General features: G+C 36.8%; 1 protein-coding gene across 5 annotated transcripts in view; it reads right to left on the bottom strand.

Annotated features, from left to right (window-relative positions):
* The window catches only part of SHROOM2 (shroom family member 2), a 245,232-nt gene that overhangs the window by 209,672 nt on the left and 13,513 nt on the right, over nucleotides 1–22,047 (bottom strand). The window contains exon 1 of one of the 5 annotated variants that reach the window (XM_027835359.1): nucleotides 12,923–12,975. The exons of the other annotated variants lie outside the window; for them this stretch is intronic. The gene's annotated coding sequence lies outside the window, so the exon portion shown is untranslated. Of the gene's footprint in view, nucleotides 1–12,922; nucleotides 12,976–22,047 lie in introns of those variants that run through there. 5 annotated transcript variants of the gene reach the window in all.

Genomic DNA, 22,047 nt, shown 5'->3' with positions numbered 1-22,047 from the left:
GGGAACAGAATACAAAAAGAGAGATAAAAACCAGTCCTTGCCCTCAAGGAGTTTACAATCTAAAGGAGAAAAAAACATGCAAACAAATATATATGAAGCAAGCTACATACTGAATAAACAGAAGATAATTAACAGAGAGAAAGCACTAGAATTAAGAGGGGCTAGGGAAAGCTTGATTAGTGGCACAGGGTGTAGAGTGCCAGGTCTAGAGTCAAGAAGATTCCTCTTTCTACATTCAAATCTGGCCTCAAACACTTATTAGCTGTGTGACTCTGGGCAAGTCACTTAACTCTGTTTGCCTCAGTTTCTTCATCTATAAAATGAGCTGTAGAAGGAAAATGGCAAATCATTACAGTATCTTCGACAAGAATACCCCAAAAGGGGTCCCAGAGAGAGGGACAGGACTGAAAACAAACAACAGGGGAAGGTTTACAGTAAAAAATGAGGTTTTAATTGGGCCTTAAAGGAAGCCAGGAAAGTCAGTAGGTGGAGTTAAGAAGAGAAAGCCTAGATATTATCTATGCAAAAATGTTTTAATTCATTTACTGCTCAGACCTTGAAATTTTAAAATTAAAATACCAGAAAGTTTCTACAATCAGTCAAAAAAAAAAAAAAGACCCTGATATTTATCCATTTCTTCCCAAACCAAAAAACAGACAAGTGTTCAATTGTTTTCTGAAATTCTATCAAAGATTTCTTTCCATAATCAACTATCCTCTTTTAAAATGCAAATTACCCTGGGGGCATTAAAAGGGACAGTCCTTACCACTCTAAAGAAGATTAATTTAATCATTAAGGACTTTCCCCCAATATTAACTGAGGTGAGATGGGCTAAATAAGGAAACAAAGTCTGGGATCTGGACTTTGGGGAAGAGTGGGGGAGAGGGGCAGGGTAGACAGGCGGAGGTAGGGGAGGAAAAGGAGATTGATCATAGGATTGAAGAGGACCCTGCAGACTATCAGGTTCAATCCCTTCATTTCACAAATGAGGAAACTGAGGCACAAAACCAGTTAAGTGACTTACCTAAAGTCATACAGGGAAAAGAGAAAGAAAATGGAAGAGGAGGAGAAGGAAAAGGAGAAAAGGGGAAAGGGGAGAAAGAAGAGAAAAGAGAAAGAAGGAATAATTTGGAGCAAGGAACAATTAAGAGAGAAGAGAGTAAGCCACAGGCAGTCTACAAATGAGGCACTGACTCAGGAAGTTGAAACTGGAAGACTGGAAGGATAACAAAAGTGATGACCAGGGCCAGCCGTGCCTTTTCCTCTACTCTAAAAGATCTCAAGAGTGTCAAAAAAATGGTGCAATCCTGAATAGTTTGGAAGATATGGAAAGGTGGGGGGATGAGCAGGCAATTCAGCAGCAGCCTTCATCCATCCAGTGATATGTCTGTGGGCCGCTTTCAAGGCACTGGAACAGCATTAGCCGTGCAAGCATACCGAAAGCCTATACAAAGAGAGTTACAGTTGGATACACATGTGAATATGCAGCACACACTGGAAACATTGCAGAAGCCAGAAGCAACAGTCTCAGGGAAACTCCGGATTCACTCTTCAAGGTTCTGAAATAACTGTTGCTATTGCCAACAGCCATATATATGGTTCAGAAGAAGGACAATGGGGAGGGATTTGAAGAACAGAAGAAATGACATGGATAAAGCCATACACTAGACCTAACAAAATGAGCCAAATGAATGACTGCTCCATTATACTGCCTAGCTATACATAAGGTGTCACCATAAAGGAACGGGAATGACTTTTAATATAAATGTAACAGAAGTAATCATTTTAATGATCATTATATTTCAAAGTAGTCACTTCGAGAAACTAACTTTATTCAAATGATGCTGTTCTTACTCAAAATGACTTTGAAATTCAGTTTATAACTGTAGAGTATGGTGATAAGCCCCACAAAAAAAATTAGCCACATTCCTTTATGATCGATTTTGTTTGTGGCTATAGATTACAAAAAGATCATATTTGTTAAAACATGCTTAGTCTCCCAAAATATGAATAATAAAAAGCACACAATCCATCTATTTAACCTTTTTACATTTTAAAAAACTTCAAAATAATTGTTTTTATCCAAATTATTCATTAATTACTGATATTTTCATAAACTTTTCAAAATGTTTCAAGTAAAATCAAATTAAAACCAACCAATTAGGTTAAGTAGTTAACTAAACTCAGCTATTATCAATCACCACTTAACTAAATCTCAGTTTTCTTTTATACCCTTTTATACTCTCAGGAAAAGATTTCTCTGTGGTGCTTTATTCTGGCCCTGCTAGACTCTTATACCTACCTGGCTAACAGCTTTGTTACTCTTTCTGGCTTCAGAGTAGTGTCAAAGCCTTCACCCATTGACCTGGTTTCTTAGTAAAAAACTTAATTGCCTCCTGCTGTTAGCTCTAATTACCTAGAAAGTGCCTATAAAGGGAAACTCAATCTGTCACAGTTCCTGTTTCTTCAATGTCTCTCCTTTTTTCCCTTCCAGATCAGAAACAGAAAGCAGAGAAAAATCTTTGAAGGCTTAGCAATTAAGTCTCTCCCATAACTTCCCCCTCTTTCTTAATGAATTGCTCCTTCCTTCATTTCCCTTATCAATATTATCACTTGAATCTCAGCTCTCTGTTGGCTCTTCCCCCTCCAATTGGATATACTGATGCCCCATTAATTTTTCTATGGCAAACTGCTAAACATTTAGCAAATGACAAACGTTTATTAGGGGTCTACTTTCTGTACTATACCGAGATCTACACTGGGGACACAATGAATGAGCTCACAATCTAAGGGGAAGATAAATCATGCAAATGAATGACTAAAATATGAGAATGTGATGCGCACTGAAGAAATCAAATACAATAGGATTAGAGACTGAGAGGGGAGGGATCATTTCTAGCTTGAGAGGGAAGACTCAGAAAAAGGTTCATGGAGGTTGATAAGAGTCTAAAGTGTATCTTGAGGAAAGAGAAGAAATTCAATAGGCAAAGTTATGAACTGAGTTTGTTCCAAGCATGGAGGAAGGCTTGCAACAAAAAAAAAAAATGCATGGAGGTGGATGAGTTCAGAACAAGACCCAAGACTGGAGATCTTGATAATATCTTGATACCCACTGCTCACTTAATGCCTACCCCATAAAATCCAAATTGCTTAAGCAGGTATTCACAGATATTCACAATATGGCTCCAACTTAATTTTTGAAGACTTGTCTCACATTAGAGCAGGTAACGTACAGATTTTATGTACACCAGAAAAACTGAACTACTCAGATTCTAATCAATTCTAATTCTAATCAATCAAGCTAAACAATCAATTCTAATCAATCCACAAACATTTATTAATAACCTATTGTGCTAGTCAGCCAACAAACATTTAATTAGCACTTACTATGTGCTAGGTGTGGGGATACAAAGAAAGGCAAAAATAGTCTCTAACTTTAAAGGAGCTTACATTTTAATGGAAAAGAAAACATGTAAACAACAATATGTGTACAGAGTAGAGTAAAGGCAATCTCAGAAGGAAAGGGTAGAGTGGGTCCAGGTAAGACCTCTAGCAGAAGGTAAAAACTTAGGTCTTGAAAAAAGCCAAGGAAACTAGGAAGAAGAGGGGAAGAGGGTAAGCTTTCCAAGCATACATAAGGCACGGTGCTGGAGACATATAGAAAAATGAAAGTCATTCAATTGAGAGAATCACCATGTAGGTAAGTATATATAAAATAAACACAGGGTAATTGAGACAAGCAGATAGGTAGCACAGTGGATCGAGTGCCAGGGTCAGGAAGACTTGAGTTCAAATTTGGCCTCATATACTTACTAGCCATGTGACCCTGGGCAAGTCACTTAACCTTGCTTGCCTCAGTTTCCTCATCTGTAAAATGACTTGGAGGAGGAAATGGCAGACTACTCCAGTATCTTTGCCAACAAAACCCCAAATGGGGTCACAAAGAGTCAGACACAGCTATTCAACTAAACAAACACCAAAATGAGACAGGAGTAGTACTAGCAGTTAAGGGAAAGGGATCAAGAAAGGATTTGTGTAGTAAGTAGCACTTGAAATAGGTTTTCAAGGAAAGGAAGAATCCTCCCACGGAGAGGTCAGGAATAAGTGAATTCCAGGCCTGGGGAAAAGTCCAAGTGCAAAGCACAGATCTGAAAAACTAAATGTCATGTGTGAGGAACAGCAAAACTGCTAATTTGTCTGAACCACAGAATGTAAAAGGGGAGTAATGTGTGTGTAAGTCTGGGGCTGTGTTGCAGAGGATACTTAATGCCAAAAAGAGGCATTTACATTTGATGAGAGGGATCCACTCATGTTTGAGTAGGGAAGTGATGTGTCAGACCTGAACTTAAGGAAAGTCATTTTGGCAGGGAAGTAGCTACATCAAGCTGACACACACACGCACACACACACACACACACACACACACACACACAGACTAACTGCAGGAGAGTCATGAGGCGGGGAAACCAACTAGGATACGATTGCAATAGTCCAGGAGAGAGGGGATGAGGGCATGGATAAGAGATACATACACACATATATGTATACATGTATATACCCACATATACATGTATACATACATATATGAGAAATGTGGTAGAAATTGCAATATCTGGCAACCTACTAGATATGTGGGCTGCGAGACAACAACACCATAGCTGTGAACTAGAAGTATGGTTGTACCCTCAACAGAAAAAGAAAAGTTCAGAGGAGGGAGGTGGTTTAGTTTTGGACATGGCTGGAGTTTGAAATGTCTATGGGACATACCCAGCTGAAAAAGTACAATACCATAAAGGAATAAGACCAAAGTTTCACATGAACAAAACAGAACTCACAATCTTATTGGCCATTATCTTCCAAAGTAATAATCCATCAGAACATATATATTTATTTAAATCACACCATGATTGCTCAAATTGTTTTTAAAACTCTTAGTTTGTAACTGTATTCATGAAATGCGACTGGAACTCAGGAGAGATACTAGGCTAGGTACAGAGATGTGGGAATCACATGGTAAACCAGTAAGTTCAAGTGGGAGAATATAGATAAAACAGAGAAGAGGACTAAGGAAGAGGCTTGTGATTCCTTCATAGCCTGAAATGAATGATGTTCTTAATTAAAGACCCTAAAGAATTGTCTGACAGTTGAAGAATCACAACAGAATAATGCCATGAAAATCCAAAGAGATGATATGATATCTTGGAGGAGAGGGTGATCAGTAGTCATAAAGATCTAGAAAGTCCATCAGAACTGATGGCAATTACAATATCATTGGAAGTTGGGAAGGGGAGCTCATTATTAACTGTGGAGAGAGAATGCATGATGAGGCCAAAATCCAATTGCCAAAGATTGAGAATGTGTGAGAGGAGAGAAAGTAGAGTCAACAACTATAGATAATTTTTTCTAAGAATTTGAAAAAAGCCAAGAAAGATACAGAATGATGGCCGGAGGGAAGGGTAGGGTCAAGTAAGGTTTGTTTAGTTGTTGCTGTTGTCATTGTGGTTATTATTTTAATGGCAGAGACTTGGGGAAATTTGTAGGCAGCAAAGATCAGAGGTTCTCAAACTTCTTTGGCCTACTCCCCCCTTTTAAAAAAAAATTACTCAGCGCCCCCTGGAAATCTACTTTCTTTAACCCTTTAATTTTTTTTTAAACTTTCATCATTTAAAAAAATATGAACTATATAAAATATTTTAAATGATATCTTAAATTTAATAATTTATTATAAATTTGTAGGGTTTTCCTACATTGACATTTTGATGACCAATACTGCATCATGTAACCCTACAATATCATACTGTAAACAAGTCATTAACACGCATGTATTCCAGAAGATGCATGCTGGACTTCCCCACAGTGCTCGACAAGTTCACCTGCCAACACTTGCTTGTTAAGACCTGTTGGACGACTTGACCACTGATCAGCTACAACTTGCATTTTGTGTGTTTATTTGGAAAATAATGTAATCACTAGGACTTTAACTCTGTTACACAACAGATGAAACATGTACAGATGATTTTTTTCAAAATTTTCTTACCTTCTTTTCTTAGGCTTCTACTGCCCCCTTATTTTTATTCAACACCCCCAATTACACCTGAGGCTACTACCAGCCCCCCTGGATCATTCCAGCAACCCCTAGGGGCATTATCAGCCACTTTGGGAACCCATGCTTAGAAAGACACTCAAGATTGTAAAGGAGGGGAGGGGTAAGGGTGTGAAGACAATCTGCTGGAGAAGAAACTGGGAATAAGATCAAGGGCACATGTAGAAGAGCTGGCCTTGGCAGAGAAAGGGGTATTTCTGTACTCTGTTGGGACAAAGGAGGATAGAATGGGGGATAACATCAAAAGGATTTTGAGATGTAAAGAAGGGGGAAAGAGGAAGCACACACAGAGCAAATGGTCTTTTTTTCCTCAATCCTCAGCTGAGAGCATGAGATAAGAGAGTGTTGTGGGAATGTTTAGGTAAAAAAAAGATTTGGAACTACTGCAGTGGTATAAGTGGGATACAAAATCAATTAGGGAATAGCAAAAATATGGCCTTGCCGTAGTAAGGGCCTAGTTGCAATGAGATCAGATGACCAATTTGTATTAGACCCAGGCAGGACTGTTGACTCTAGCTCCAATCATTAACATTCAAGTATAACAGTTGTCAAGTATGACATCATTCAAGTATTGGGGGCTAGATGGGTAGAGTAAAGAACAGGATTGGGGCAGGTAGGTGGCGCAGTAGATAGAGCACCAGCCTTGAAGTCAGGAGATTCTAAGTTCAAATCTAGCCTCAGATACTTGACACTTAGTAGCTGTGTGACCCTGGGCAAGTCACTTAACCTCATTACTAGCAAAAAAAAAAAAATAGGATTAGAACAGATGTTTTAATATGAGCCCTTTTACCAATCTGGTGAAGCTTACAGACCCCTTTTTGGGATAATATTTCTAATATACAACATAAGATTACAAATGAAACCAAGTATATTTTTTTAAAAAAGTATATTAAAATCTTTTTTTTTTTAAAAGGTCATCTACCTCAGGTTAAGAACCACTGGTTTAGGAGTAATAAGGCACAGCAAAAGATGATTATCAAATAAAGGAATTCTAGAGCTCTGGATCATGGAATAATTGTAGGTGATACCAAGATCAGGGTGTGACTATGTCTATATATGACAGAGACGAAATGGAAAAGTAAATTATGGGAACTGAGATCACACAAACAGGTCTCATGTTTTCCAATATTCCCTATACCTCAAATGACTTCCCCCACATCTACCTAATAAAATATTTTCCATTCCTCAAGATACAGCTCAAACATTGCCTGCTTCATGAAGCCTTCCCTTAAGTAACTGCCTAGCAAGACAAATTCTCATTTATCTTTTATCTCCCAAAATAAATGCATAGTTCAGTGCTTTGAACGGAGTAGGCATCCACTTTGTTTATTCAAAGGACATTACCATTCACAGGAAAATGGTGTGATTTTTTTTTTTTTTTTTGAGTGATTGTGAAAGTTTAACCTTTTACAAGCTATTTCAGGCCTCTATCATGGTTGTATTTAACAGATACTTCTTTGTCCCTCGTTAATTTTTAAAACATCATCTGAAAGCAACAGGTGTGTGTATGTGTATGTTTTAAAAAGCAATGATTATGCAGTGATTTCCTCAAAAGAAAGAATGAATATCAATCAATTGACTTCAGACTGCAGCTAACCATCTAACCCATTGTAACTGATGTCTCATCTGGAATTGCAAGATATTATCCATTTTATTCCTTTAGAATTTACTTGAGAGCTAAAACTTTATAAACCTGTAAATTCTCAATATTTTGAAAATCTAGGTGGTTTTTGTCTGTTGTTTATTTGGATTTTTGTTTTGGTTTGGTTTTGGTTAATATGAAGCTAGTAGCTAAAATAGGGCAGCTAGGTGGCACTATGGATAGAGTACCAGGCCAAGAGTCAGAAAGACTCATCTTCTTGTGTTCACATCTGGCCTCAGACACTTACCGTATGACTGTATGACCCTAGGCAAGTCATTTCACCCTGTTTGCCTCAGTTCCTCATCTGTAAAATGAGCTAGAGATGGAAATGGCAAACCAGTTCAATATCTTTACCAAGAAAACCCCAAATGGGGTCATGAAAAGTAGGACACTACTGAAACAACTGAACAAGTATCTAAAATATTACCTAAAAATCAAAATAATACCTAAAAATGGAAGCATCATAAAGAATTCACTTAAATATGTTCAAATAAATCTGTTTCAAGCCTGGCCCACAGAACCCTCCCCAATTGGGAAGGTTAAAAACAACAATCTGAGAAGTGAGGCAGAAAATAAATAGATCTTTACAAATAACACGTTCATAATGCACAGATTAGCTACAAATTTTGCTTTAAGTTTTATACACTAGTTAGCTGACAAACTCACACTTCCAGTTTAACAGGTAATCAGATTTTTTTCTTTGCAAGCAACAATTTCATCTTCCGGATTCATCTTAAAGTCTTAAGACTTTAAGTCCTAAGTAAATCAAGGACTGCACTATCATGTATGAAAAGACTCAGTTGTTAGATGAAGAAACCACAGGGCACAGTTTTATTAGATCTTTCTTCTCCAGATTTCACATGAATCACTTTCATCACAACCTTTCAGATTTTCATCACTAGAAATACAAACTCAAAAGAACATCAATATATTTTCTTTACAGAGCAAAAGAAAAAGATATCCACCAAAAAAAGAAGAGTGAAAATCCTAAAACTCTAGATCACATGACTGAACCTGCTATCTACACAAGCTAACCTGAGTTATTTACTACTATTCCTGAAAAAGCCCCACTGGAACTTAACCATTATCTATTACATGGAACAAAGAATAATATATAATTTGCATATGGTATATATTATATAAATATGTGCTGATGTAATATATACCACCCACCCACCCACACACACACACACACACACACCCCTTTCCTCTTCCCAGTAGACAGAACAAGTACAAAAGTCTTATGCTTAAATTCTATGTATATACACAGAAAAGTAAAAAGCATCACAAAGATAAGCAAGGTCTGCCCTAGTGGATATAGCGTTGGATTTGGAGACAGGTTTAAAACCCAGCTCTTACACTTACTAATTTTGTGACTAAGATCAAGTCACAGTCTTTCTGAGCCTCAGTTTCCTGATGTCAAAAATGTGAATAATAATTCCTATAGCACTTAGCTCAAAGGCCAATTATAAGGCTCAAAAAAGAACATGCATGTAAGGCACTTTACAAACTTTAAAATGCTATATGAACAACTTGCTATTATTTTCACAGTACTAATCCACACTCTATTAAGAAATGAATAGTGTGGCTCATTTATGGTGTGAAGGCAGGAAAAAAATAAACAAAAAACCCCTGAATGCATTCATTTTAAGAGTGGGGTAATGGAAAGGCATAAAACTTTTTTTAAAAAAATACACTTTATCTTTCCCCCAATTACATGTAAAAGTAATTTTTAACTTTTCAAGTTTTGAGCTCCAAATTCTCTCCCTCCCTCCTTTCCCTCCTTCCTCCCTGAGGAAAGCAATCTGATATAGTTTACAGAACAAGGCACAAAACTTCTGAAATTGGCTGCTACTCTCAGTTGTTTACAGAAGTATTTAGCTGTGTATTTCCCATTTTGTCACAAAGAAAAGCAGCAATAGTAGCTATAAAAGCAAGCCAAAATATAGTTCTCTGAACATATTCAGTTGGAGTTTTGACACTTTGGGGACTTTAACATGTCAAGGGAAAAAAAAAATCTTTAAATAGCACAATGAAAAACATCTCACATTTTAAAAACTCCTTTTAGAAGACTTGTTTCAATTCAATTCAATCCAAACATTTATCAGGTGCTTTTTATGTCCAAGTCACTATATGCTGGGTATTGGGGAAATAGAAAGATGTAATTAACATACCACCATTGCCTTTAAGGATTTTACAATCCAGGAAGGCAGTGGGGAAGAAAGGAAAGAGCCCTAATCTTGGAGTCAGGAGCCCTGGGTGTCCAAGGAGACTTGCAATCACAGACCTGAATCCTACCCAACTGTGCAATCACGAGGAAGTACCTTAATCTCTGAGCTTCAGTTTCCTCATTTGTAAAATGGAGAAGAGACTATCTGCACTACCTACCTCACAACATCATGAGGAAAAGTATTCAAGAAGGAATTGTAAATTCTGTACTAGAGGGGATGAGAGGACATTCGATCTAGAAATAGATTTGGCAGTCACTTGGCAAGGAAAAGGTAGGGAGGATAGAATAAAAAAGCCAAGGACACTAAAATTTAGGACACCAGCAAAAGATCGATCAAACAAGATGAAAACTATGAAAAAACATCATCAAAGAAGTCAAGATGAAAGAGTACCAAAAAACAAGGCAAGAGGCAATATGGCATGGTGGAAAGAAAAGTTATTTTGGAGTATTCCGAGGCTCTCAGTTCAAATTCAGACCCTGGCTCTTCCTACCTTTGTAGTGACCTTGGCAAAGTCACTTAGACTCTATGAGTCTGTTTCCTTTGTTGTGAAATGGGGGTGGAGGGGGGGGATGTGTAAGTTAGATGAACTTTGAGGTCCTTCCTAGTCCTGAATTTATTATAGTATGATTCTATAGTGTGGTCAACAGTATCAAATGCTTCAGAGAAGTTAAGGATGCTGAGGATCAAGACCAGGACATAGATAAAAAGCCATAAAAAGAGCATTGAGCCAGTAGAAAATTTGGCTCTTAACAGAAGTACCACTAACAAGAACAATGGCTAAACAGAAAAAGGTTAAGATGGTTGTCTGCTTTGATTTTATTATTTACATTCCCAAAATATAGTGGAAAAAAAACAAATTAAACTTTACCTTCTCTTCCTTTTTAGACTTAACTCTAAGTTGCTTTTTCTGATTCCATCCCTCTTCCAAGTGAGTTTCCCCTTCTTGTCCAGGGAAAGGTCAAATCAAAAAGGAGGGGGTATTTTAAGATGTACGCCCTAAATTCCTGTCTCAGTTAACTTTTTTTTTAAGCTGTGGATTAAAAAGTTGGAGCTATTTTTACATAGGCTCAAAAAAACCCATAGAATTTCTTTAGATGATTCTGAACATTAAGCATTCCACCAATATTCTGGTACCCTCCTCAAAAGTTAAGGAGATTAATATAATCAATCACATTAACTTAAGGTTTTGCTTTCCTTCTTTTCCAATGCACCTCCTTTTCCAGGTACATGAAATTCTCTTTCTTCTGCAGCTCAATTTAATGACCATATAGTAATGGTTTCTGTGGATAATAAAGTTTAATAGAATTTAATTTTTTTTAAACTGTACTAAAAGAAGGCAGCAAGAAGCTAAATAGAAGTCAGCTGAAATTCTCATCCGTCAGAAAAGTAAATCCAAGCTATATTTATACCTCCCTCCAAAAACACATCAAAATAACAGTTCTTACAAGAAAAAAAAAGTTCTGTTTTAAAAAAAAAGTAAATAAAAATTTTAAAAATAACAAAATACATAAATCTTAAGGCTGTGCCTCATCTAAATAAGTTCACCTACCTGGGCCTCAATTTCCTCTCTTATAAGAAAAGGAAATAATCCTAAATAATCCGATATTCTGTTATTCTTTAAAAAAAAAATGCCCCCAGGTATTCATTGCCTCATAACTGAATTCCTAGTCTACTAACCTCTCACCTACAAAGGTTTCCTCATCCTATTCATCTTCCCCAGAAAATGGAACAAAGAGCAACCAATAATCAACATTATATCAACATGAGCATTCAGCCAGGGCAGGAAGACTTCTGTAAGAGAGCAATACATTGACCCATTATTGAAGGATGTTCAAATGCTCCTTTAAAAAAAAAAAGCTTCTTTTTCCCCACCTAGTGTCCTAATAATTATTTTGTGACCCACCCCAAATCACAAGAGTGGAGACAGGAATAGAAAGCCTTCCCTTGCATTCTATCCAGGTGAATCCCACATGGTTTTTCCTTCTTTCACAAACAAGGGCTAGTGGGAAAACAGAAAGAGGAACAGAATCAAGTGAAAGTAAAGTAGTATTGCCTGTGCTGCAAGCGTGGAAACACTTTAAGCAGATTTTCCCAGGGCAAAAAGAATACTGTCTTTTATATTAACCTTTAAACTGGGAGTAGGAAAGGGACAATCTGGCCAGTTTTCCTTGAGATTCATAACTTTAGCCCCAAACCACTTTGCCTGGGAAGTCATACATGGTAAAGAGATTCTCTTTGACCTGACTGTGCAGCTCTTTTACAAAATAAATAGAAGGAAAGAAGGAAAACAAAGGAACAAAACGGGGAAGTGTCTCAACTACACAAGCCCAGTCCTTTGAGGCACAGAGGACTAGTCAGTGCTCGGTGATGTCAAGCCAATCTGTTCCCCAATCACGAAGGACAAGCCTGTGCAGGTGTGACAAGCTGGTGATTCCAAAGAAGAGGAATGCAGACTTAGACCAGCTTCAGTAGAAGCCACTTCCTCCAACAACAAAAAAAGGTGAAAAAAATGGGATCACAGAATCAAAGATTTAGAGCTGAAAGGGAACATCTCCTCCTACTCTCTCACCTTACTAATGAGGAAACTGAGGCCCAGAGAGTTTAACTTACCCTGAGTTCACACAGGTAGCAGAAAGAAACAGGTCTTCCAATTCCCAATCCAGCCCTCTAGACTACTGGACAACACTGCCTAACTTCTCTCAGAACCTATTCATCTCAATGAAAATTGTGAATTAAAAATTAAAATTGTCAATAACTAGACACACAAATCAGAATGAGCTTACTGATTCTGGTCAAGAAGGAATGAAAGTCAATCCCGAGATAAATAATCCGAATCAAAACAGACAATTCAATCTACAATATTAGTACTAAACTTGCTCAGGCTGACACTTCCACCACCTCAACTTACACACTTTAAACTTAATGAAATAAACATCAAGAATATACCTGAAGTGAAACAGATAACCCCAAACTGCAATATGAGGGAAGGCAGAAGTAGAAGGAAGAGACAATCCTTTATGCCACTCCCCCTAATTGTGATGACTATATACGAGCCTCCCTCTCACCTTTTTTATTATTACCCGGAAGCACCACTTCTTTTTTTCCCCATGCCCATTTGCCTCAAGGCAGCTCTAGAATAGCCAAGCAGCCAAGCCCTCAATGCCATCCCTTTACCTAGTATAATCCTATCATTTATTAACATTAAACAACAGGTGTCATATAGCTACATATATAATGTGGAAAGACATAACAAAAACTTAAGGGAATAAATACATGCTAAATGACTTTTTATACCCATTTTTATTGGGGGCTCCTTCAGAAAAATTAAAATAAAATGCTGGTATATAATGGTAGTCAAAAAGAGCAGCAGCTCATATTTATGTAGTGTTTTTTATGTTCACAAAATATTTTCTTCCCAACAATCTTAAAAGGTACAAATATTATTATTTTATTCTACAAATCAAGAAATTAAGGTTCTGAGAGGCACCCCACTATTAAAAGTCAGCCTTACCATACAACCTTGGGGCTCCCAACTAAATTCTTCACATTATCCACTGGTCCACCAACTACATTTTACATCATACTCTGTTACTATGATCCCATAACATTGGCTTCCTCGTGCTCCTTGGACAAAACACTCCTTCTCCCAGGCATATTTGCTGGTTCTCCCCAGGTTTGGGATGCTCTCCCTCTTAATATCTGCCTCTTGGCTTCCTTCAAGTATCAGCTAAAATCTCACCTTCTGCAAGATTTTCCTGTCTCCCTTAATGTGAGTGCATACCCTCTAAAAACATCTCCAATTCATCAGATAGATAAATATCTCATATGCAAATAGTTATTCGCACATTGTATAGGAGACTGTGAGATTTTGTTGGCAAAGACACTGGAGTGGTTTGTCTTTCCCTTCTCCAACTCATTTTACAGATGAGGAAACTGAGGTAAACAGGGTTAAGTGACTTGCCTAGGGTCACATGACTACTAAGTGTCTGAGGCCAAATTTGAACTCAAGTCCTCCTGCCCCTGGCACTCTATCCACTATGCCACCTAGCTGCCTGCCTCAATTACCCTGTTTTTATTTTGTATATACTTACCTACATGGTGCTTCCCTGAATAGAATGACTTTCATTTTTCTCTACGTCTCCAGCACCATGCCTCACATATGCACGGAAAGCTTTCCCTCCTCTCCTCTTCTTCCTAGTTTCCCTGGTTTTTTTCCAAGGTTACCTTATCTCTGCTCTGTATGTGCCATATATATATATGTGTGTGTGTACACACACACACACACACACACATATATATATACATACATACACCTATATATGTATGCACATGTTGTCTCCTCATTAGGATTTAAGTTCCTTGAGGGCAAGACTGTACCATTTTTATCTCTGCATACTCAGTGCCTAGTAGAGTGCTTAGCTTATAGTGGCTACTTAATGTTTGATACTCATGATCTCAATAATGTAGATACTCACTCCAAGATCATTCACCATAACCTATCCAGACCTTCATACTCTGCACTATTTTTCCATGATATTCCATAGATTCTTCACCAAAAAACCAACCAATATGCTGAAAACTTTTAATATCACAGGGATACCACTGTAGCATAGGGCCTATCCATCTGCTGTCCTTTGCTACATGACCTACTTTTCTAATCATACATTTCCCAGATGATATCTTTTGCACCTACTGATGCACACACTTCATTGGAACTATGACGCAACATAGTTATGTCCACCATCTGTTTCTCTATTGTCCTCTGAATGACCCACAATTTTTTTTTCAGAGATTATGGTATTCCAATATTTGCAGTCATACAACATCACTGGAAAACTATTGGTGTTTATAATAATCTGGTATGTGATAAACCCAAAGATCTAAGCTTTTGGAACAAAAATTCATTATTTTATGAAAACTGCAGGGAAAACTAGAAAACAGTATGGCAGAAACTAGGTATAAATCAACGTCTCACACCATATACAAAGAAAGGTCAAAATGGATACATAATTTACACATAAAGGGTGATGCCATAAGTAAATTAGGAGGGCGCGAAATAGTTTATCTGTCAGATCTATGGATAAGGGAAAAATGTGTGACCAAACAAGAAAGAGAGAGATAACATTACAGAAGGTAAAACAAATAAGTGATTATATAAAATTTAAAAGTTTTAGCACAAACAAACCTAATGCAACCAAAATCACAAGGAAAGCAGAAACTGGGGGAAAAAATTTGCAACAAGTATCTCTGATAAAGGCCTTATTTCGCAAATATACAGGGAACCGAGTCTAATTTATAAAATACAAGTCATTCCCCAATTGATAAATGGTCAAAAGATATGAACAAGCAGTTTTCAGACAAAGAAATCAAAGCTATCTCTAGTCATATGAAATACTCTAAACCACTATTGAGTAGAGAAATGCAAATTATAACAACTCTGAGGTACCACCTCACACCTATCAGATTGGCAAATATGAAAAAAAAAGGAAAACGATAGATGTTGGAGAGGATGTGGGAAAACTTGGACACTAATGCACTGTTGGTGGAGTTGTGAACTGATCCAACCATTCCGGAGAGCAATTTGGAACTGTGCCCAAAGGCCTATAAAACTCTGCATACCCTTTGACCCAGGAATAGCACTTCTAGATTGTATCCCAAAGAAATCATAAAAATGGGGAAAGGACCCACGTGTACAAAAATATTTATAGCAGCTCTTTCTGTGGTGGCAAAGAATTGGAAATTGAGGAGATACCCATCAACTGGGGAATGGCTGAATAAGTTGTGGTAAATGAATGTAATGGAATACTATTGTGCTATAAGAAATGATGAGCAGGAGGACTTCAGAAAAACCTGGAAAGACTTACGTGAACTGATGCTGAGTGAAATAAGCAGAACCAAGAGAACATTGTACATAGTAACCTTGTATGATGACTGACTTTGATAGACTTAGCTCTTCTCAGCAATGCAATGATCCAAGAAAATCCCTAACGATGAAGCATATTATCCGGCTCCAGAGAAAGAACTGATATTATTTGAATACAGACTGAAGCATGCTATTTTTCACTTTCTTTGTTTCATTCTTTTTCTTTTACTCAAGTCTTCCTGGACAAAATGACTAATATGGAAATGTTTTACATGATTGCACATGTATAACCTATATCTGATTGCTTACCATCTCAGGGAGGGGGAAGGGGAAAGAAGGATAGAATTTTGAACTGAAAACTTTTTTTGAAATTTGTTTCAGCATATAATCGAGGGGAAAAAAATGTATCTTTTAAAATATTTAAATAGGGGCTAATTGAAAAAAAAAAAAGACCATTGGTGTTTAAAGGACACATTTTTCTGGGAATATTTTGTGTCCAGAAATTGAGGAAATGACTGAAGAAATTATGATATGTTAACATGAGTAATGCATTATAAGAAAACAATGGATATGTAGAACTCAGAGAAATTTGGGAAGACTTGTATTAGCTGATAAAGAATGATGTAAGCAGAACCAAGAAAACAATGACCACAGTAACATAAAGGAAAACAACATTAAAAGATATCAGAGCTTAGATCAATGCAATGGTCAGTCTTGATTCCAGAAGAATGATAAAAACATACTTCCTCCTCTTCAGTAGTAAACTACAGATGAGGAATGAGGCATCTATGGTTCAAATAAGGGCACTGTATCAGTTTTGTCTTTGTTCTACTGTTGGAAGGAGAATGAGTACAGTACTAGGAACTGATGGTTAAAAAAGCATCTTGAAAATGAATTTTGATGTGATTAGTAGAAAACATGAATTTTATAATATTGAACAGCTTAGGACAGTTGAAAGCCCTGCATAGTTTCCCAAATGCAATTCCCTTCTCCCCACCCACACAGTTGTCACTCAGGCACAGGACCTCTTCGCCTTATCCCTGGACTACTACAACAGTCTTCTGGCCAATCTCCCTGCCTGCAGTCTCTCCCCACCCTAATTCAAAGTCCACTCATCTTCCAAAGAGATTTTTCTAAAGTCCAAGTCTGACCAAGTCATCCCCTATTCAATAAACTCCAGTGGGTTCCTATTACCTCCAGCATCAAATACAAAATTCTATCTTTGGCATTTACAGCCATTTACAACCTGGCCCCCCTTCTTATCTTTCCATTTTCTTACACTTCACTCCCTTCTAGGTACTTTACAATCCAGAAACATCTGTCTTCTTGTAGTTCTTCGTACATAACACTTCCCATCTCCTTGCCTTTTCACAGGCTGTGAATACTTGGAATGCTGTTTCTTCTTATCTCCCCTCCTGGATTCCCTGAAGATTTGGCTCAAATCTTAACGTTTTGCAGAAGGTCTTTAAGGGTACCTTTCCCCATCTCCCCCATACCTTCCCTCTCAGATTACCTTCCATCTACTATGTATATATCTTATATGGATATAGTTGTTTATATATTTTCTCTCCCATGAGATTTTGAGCTCCTTGAGGGCAGGAAATGTTTCGGCCTTTCTTTGTATCCCCAGTACTTAGCACGGTACCTGAAACATAGTAAATGCTTGTTGACTGACAGCACACTTTCTTCTTCTTTTTCTATTCTGGACCCAGTTTACTGTCCTTTTGAAATAAATGTCTGTGCAAGAAAGATAGACTAAAGAACTAACTAAACAGCCTGTTTATCTAGCTACATATCATAGCCTAGCAAGAGGCATTCTTTGTCAATCTCATTTTTCTTCGATATATTTTTGAGCCAATCTCTTGAATGACCATGGATTTCATTGAGAAGCTCCTATGGTATTCTGAGGCTTGGTGCGATAGCATAATAATGTGTGTGTGTAACTTTACCATTTATAGGATAACCAAATCTTTCGTTCACTTTATCTCTGTAGATATAAAGACAGAAATGATTAGCTTTTTATGAGCATACATCTTCCTGTTTTATGCCTCACTTGATACAGAGAATCACTAGAAACAATTATACCTATGCTTGCATCTAATCAAGAAATTTTACATGATCTTAATATATGCATGAGACATCTCTTTGAAAAGCCTTCAAAGAGGCTACATTTTGTTCCATGGAAATCAAATGCTTGTTTATAATCCACCAGCAGCGGGATTGTTAATTCTTAATCCTCTCAGTCAAGTATGTAGTCCATTATAGAAAATTACTTGTAAAAGCCTCCTTGTTCTATTTTCATTAAGGATACCTTCAAAGTATACACAATTCACTCTCAAAAATGAGTTGATAAAATAGCCTATCAATGCAACTCTCCCTCCAGCCACAACTCCCTCCCCACCCCTCAACAGACAGCTAGGTGGAACCACGGTAGATAGAGCACTAGACTTGGAATGATAAAGACCTGAGTTCAAACTCAGCCTCAGACACTTACTAGCTTTGTAACTATGGACAAGTTACTTAACCTCCCTCATCCTCAGTTTCCTTATTGTAAAATGAGGATAATAAAAGCACCTACTTTTCATGGTTCTTGTGAGGAGAAAATGAAGTATTTTTAAAGGGCTTTACCAACCTTAAAGAACTACATAAATGTTAGCTAGCTATCATCATCATCATCAAACTGAGAACTTAAAAGTATTGCCAACGCAGAGATGTTTACCAAAGGGCCCCAAAATCAACCCAAGCAAGGCAGCAAGATGACAATGAAATGTTTTAAGGGAACCTTGAGCTGTGATACAAGCAAGAAAGATGTGGCTGAATATTTTTCTTGTTTTGGAAAAGCTGCATACTGCACAATTAAAACAGACTCAGTCACAAAAAAGATTAAGGGGACTTGAATTGATGCTTTTCCAAGATGTTGCCAGCATTGATAAAGTCTCAGAACTGCAAGTACAGAACTGAAGGAACTATCAACTGGCAGGCTGATGGACCCCAAAAAGGGTCAAAGCTTTAAAAGGCAAATGGCCTCTCCAAAAAGTATATATGATCAAACAGCCCACAATTTGGGGGAGCATTTTTAAAAATTCAACTTATTTTTCAATTAATTTCTTTTCCTCCCACCTCCTCTAAAATTGAAATAAGAACAAAACTTTTGTTAACAAATATGCAAAACTAATACCACAAATTGGCCATGCCAAAAATACATGTCTTATTCTGCATCTCAAGTCCCTCACCATTCTGTCAGGGAGAATGAGTAGCATGTATCATCATTAGTCCCTGGGAATCATGGCTGGTCATAGGATGGATCCAAGAGAGTTCTTAAGTCTTTCAAAGTTGTTGGTCTTTCCAATATTTTTTGTTATTGTATCAGTTGTTCTCCTGGTTCTGCTTAATTCATTATGGAGTCTTTCATACAAGCCTTTCTGGGTTTCTTTAAAAACTGCCCCTTTTATAATTTTTTATGACCCAATTGTATACCACAATTTGTTCAACCATTCACCAAAAATTGATGGGGCATCCCCTCAGTTTCCAGTACTTTGACACTACAAAAGAACTACTACGAATATTTTTGTACTTTGCCTTTGTTGTCTTTGGAAAACAGACATAGTAGTTGTAGTTATAGTAGGATCAACCTGGTCAAAAAGAACACCTTTTAATGACTTTTGGGGCATGGTTCCAAATTGCTTTCTAGAATCATCAAATCTGGACTGGATTTGACTAGACCAATTCACAGATCTACCAATTGTGTGTGTATTAATGCATCTGTTTTCTCACATTCCCTGCAACATTTGTCTTTTTCCTTTTTTGTCATCTTTGCCAATCTAATGGGTTTGATGTGGAAACCCTAATGTGCTTCTTCATAGGGTTGTTGATAGGTTGAATTTCTTTCTTTCAGAATTTTCCTGTTCATATCCTTTAACCATTTATCAATTGGGGAATAGCTCTTATTCTTATAAATCTAAATTAATTCCTTATATGTCCTTTATCAGAGAAATGTACTGCAAATATTTTTAATGATCATTAGGCAATGTTCAGCCATGAGATTAAGAATACTGAACTACATGTAGACATATAGCAAAAAAGAAAATATTCTGTTTTACCAGATGAAGAAACTGTAAAGAAATTATTAGAAAACGGAAAGCTTCAAATTCAAAATTAGAAATTCAGAGAGCTCCTCAATGAAGAGGAAAATCAAAGCTGCATAGCCCAAAGAGATATAAAGCAATAAAAAAGTAAAGTGTAATTCGTGATGGAAGTGGCTCTACAGGTCATGGCCAAGGTCTACAAAGGCACATATGACAATACATCCAGAGGGGATGGTAATTAACAAAATAATAATAAGTCATACAAAAAAGGGGACCAGGAGAAAATAAGTGGAGATGCTGCAAGATTCTGCTTTGCAGGGTAGTAATATTCAATGGAAAATGTTCTTTACTGATCTGAGATGATTATTTTATAAAGATTTTTCAAGTACACAAGTCAGCTGATTTGAATACAAGAAGTTGATAGCTTTTACTTTGACCTTTGTCATTCGTATTATAACAAATACAGATCTGTATTTATGCAAATTTGGATGTCATGCTAAATGAGTCTCAAAAAATTGTGATTTTAAAAATATTTATAATAAAACAATTCTTTCTGACATATATGATCTTCCAACTTTCAGATTTTTAAAAAATATGACTTGCTGATTTATATTTGGACTCATATCATTTTATTAATCGAGCTAAAGAACATTATTTTTTAAGTGCTACAAATAGTTTCCAGAGTAGTATTAAAGAATTATTTGTAAAAGACCATCTAGGGTAACAGAGAAAACAAGTGGCAAACATAATCCAAAACACTTGAAATTAGTTGTCCTTTGGAATGCATTATATGGTATCTTGTTTTAGTTTTCTAGAAGAAGACTCATCTATTCCATCTTGTTTCTCAGACTAATATTAAAATTAGCTTGCATTCCACAATTACACATTGACAGTAGAGAAGGCCACCCAGTCATATGCTAAAAATTCAATGGGTCATAGGGAAGTCTTATGCTGACCATCAAGATATGATGGTTATCTTTAGTTTATTTCTCTTTTACTCTTCAACAAACTACCACTAAGTTCTCTGTGTGAAAAAAGTAAGCGAAAATCAGAAGAATGGCATTTGGCTATAGGGTTAGTAATTTTGTATATTAAAACATTTGTTGAGGCCAGTGCCAGAGGGCATAAGATGATAGATGCATTCTAAGGAGTCGATAAATAACATAAAATTTTTCCTCATGTCCCTTCAGTTGCACAACTGGTTAGAGTGCTGTGGGTGTTTTGATTGCTTTCCTCCCAAATATTGGCTACTCCCAAAAGAGGAGGAAAACTAAACTAGTAGTAAAATGTTAATAAATCTATTGGGGCATCTGTTATGCAAAAATCTGTTTCTAAATCAACACAGGAAACACACATGATAGACTCAAAACATCAGTATATTTATGTTTTCAAGCCCAGAAATTTCTCTAAAAACTTTCATCCTAGATCTAGAATATCCAAATATGATTGAAATAACCAAAGTAGCCACACACAGCAATCGTACACAGAAACAAAGGATTTCATTTCACAAATGTTGGTATTTAATTTGGCCTTTGTTTCTGTTTTTGTTTTTTGAGGATATCCTTCTACAACAAGCTAAAATTAAAGATGTAAAATAATTTTTTAAATCATGTCATTTTTTCTTATGAGGAGGATTCACAAACTAAAACTCCCTTAAACTGTAAGTGTAGCCACATAGGAAGAAAGAAAGAAAGGGAGGAAGGGAGGAAGGAAAGGAGGAAGGAAGGGAGGAAGGAATGGAGGAAGGAAGGAAGAAGCAGTAACTTTAGTGCCAGAAAACAAATGTTCAAGTCCTAATTCTGTGACTTCGGACAAGTCCCTCCACTTCTCTCAACTTCAGTTTTCTCATCTACAAATAGGCTATAACAGTATTTTCACCACTCATCTCACAGGGTTGTTAGAAAGGCTGTTGAAGAAACATAGCTCTTGGAGCCTCCCTGAGATGCTTACAAGCTGTGTATACCTAAATCTCTCAGTTTCAGATTTGGCATCATTTATAAAATGAGGGTGATAAAAGCACCTACCTCTAAAGGGTGGTTGTGAGGATCAAATGAGACAATGTAGGTAAATGGCTTTGAATAGTTTAAAGTGGTATATAAATATTAGCTAACATTATGAAAGTA

Source organism: Vombatus ursinus, unplaced genomic scaffold (assembly GCF_900497805.2).
Source record: "Vombatus ursinus unplaced genomic scaffold, bare-nosed wombat genome assembly UNPS02014814.1, whole genome shotgun sequence".
In the NCBI taxonomy this organism is placed as follows: Eukaryota; Metazoa; Chordata; class Mammalia; order Diprotodontia; family Vombatidae; genus Vombatus; species Vombatus ursinus.
This window is presented reverse-complemented; position numbering and strand designations above follow the sequence as displayed.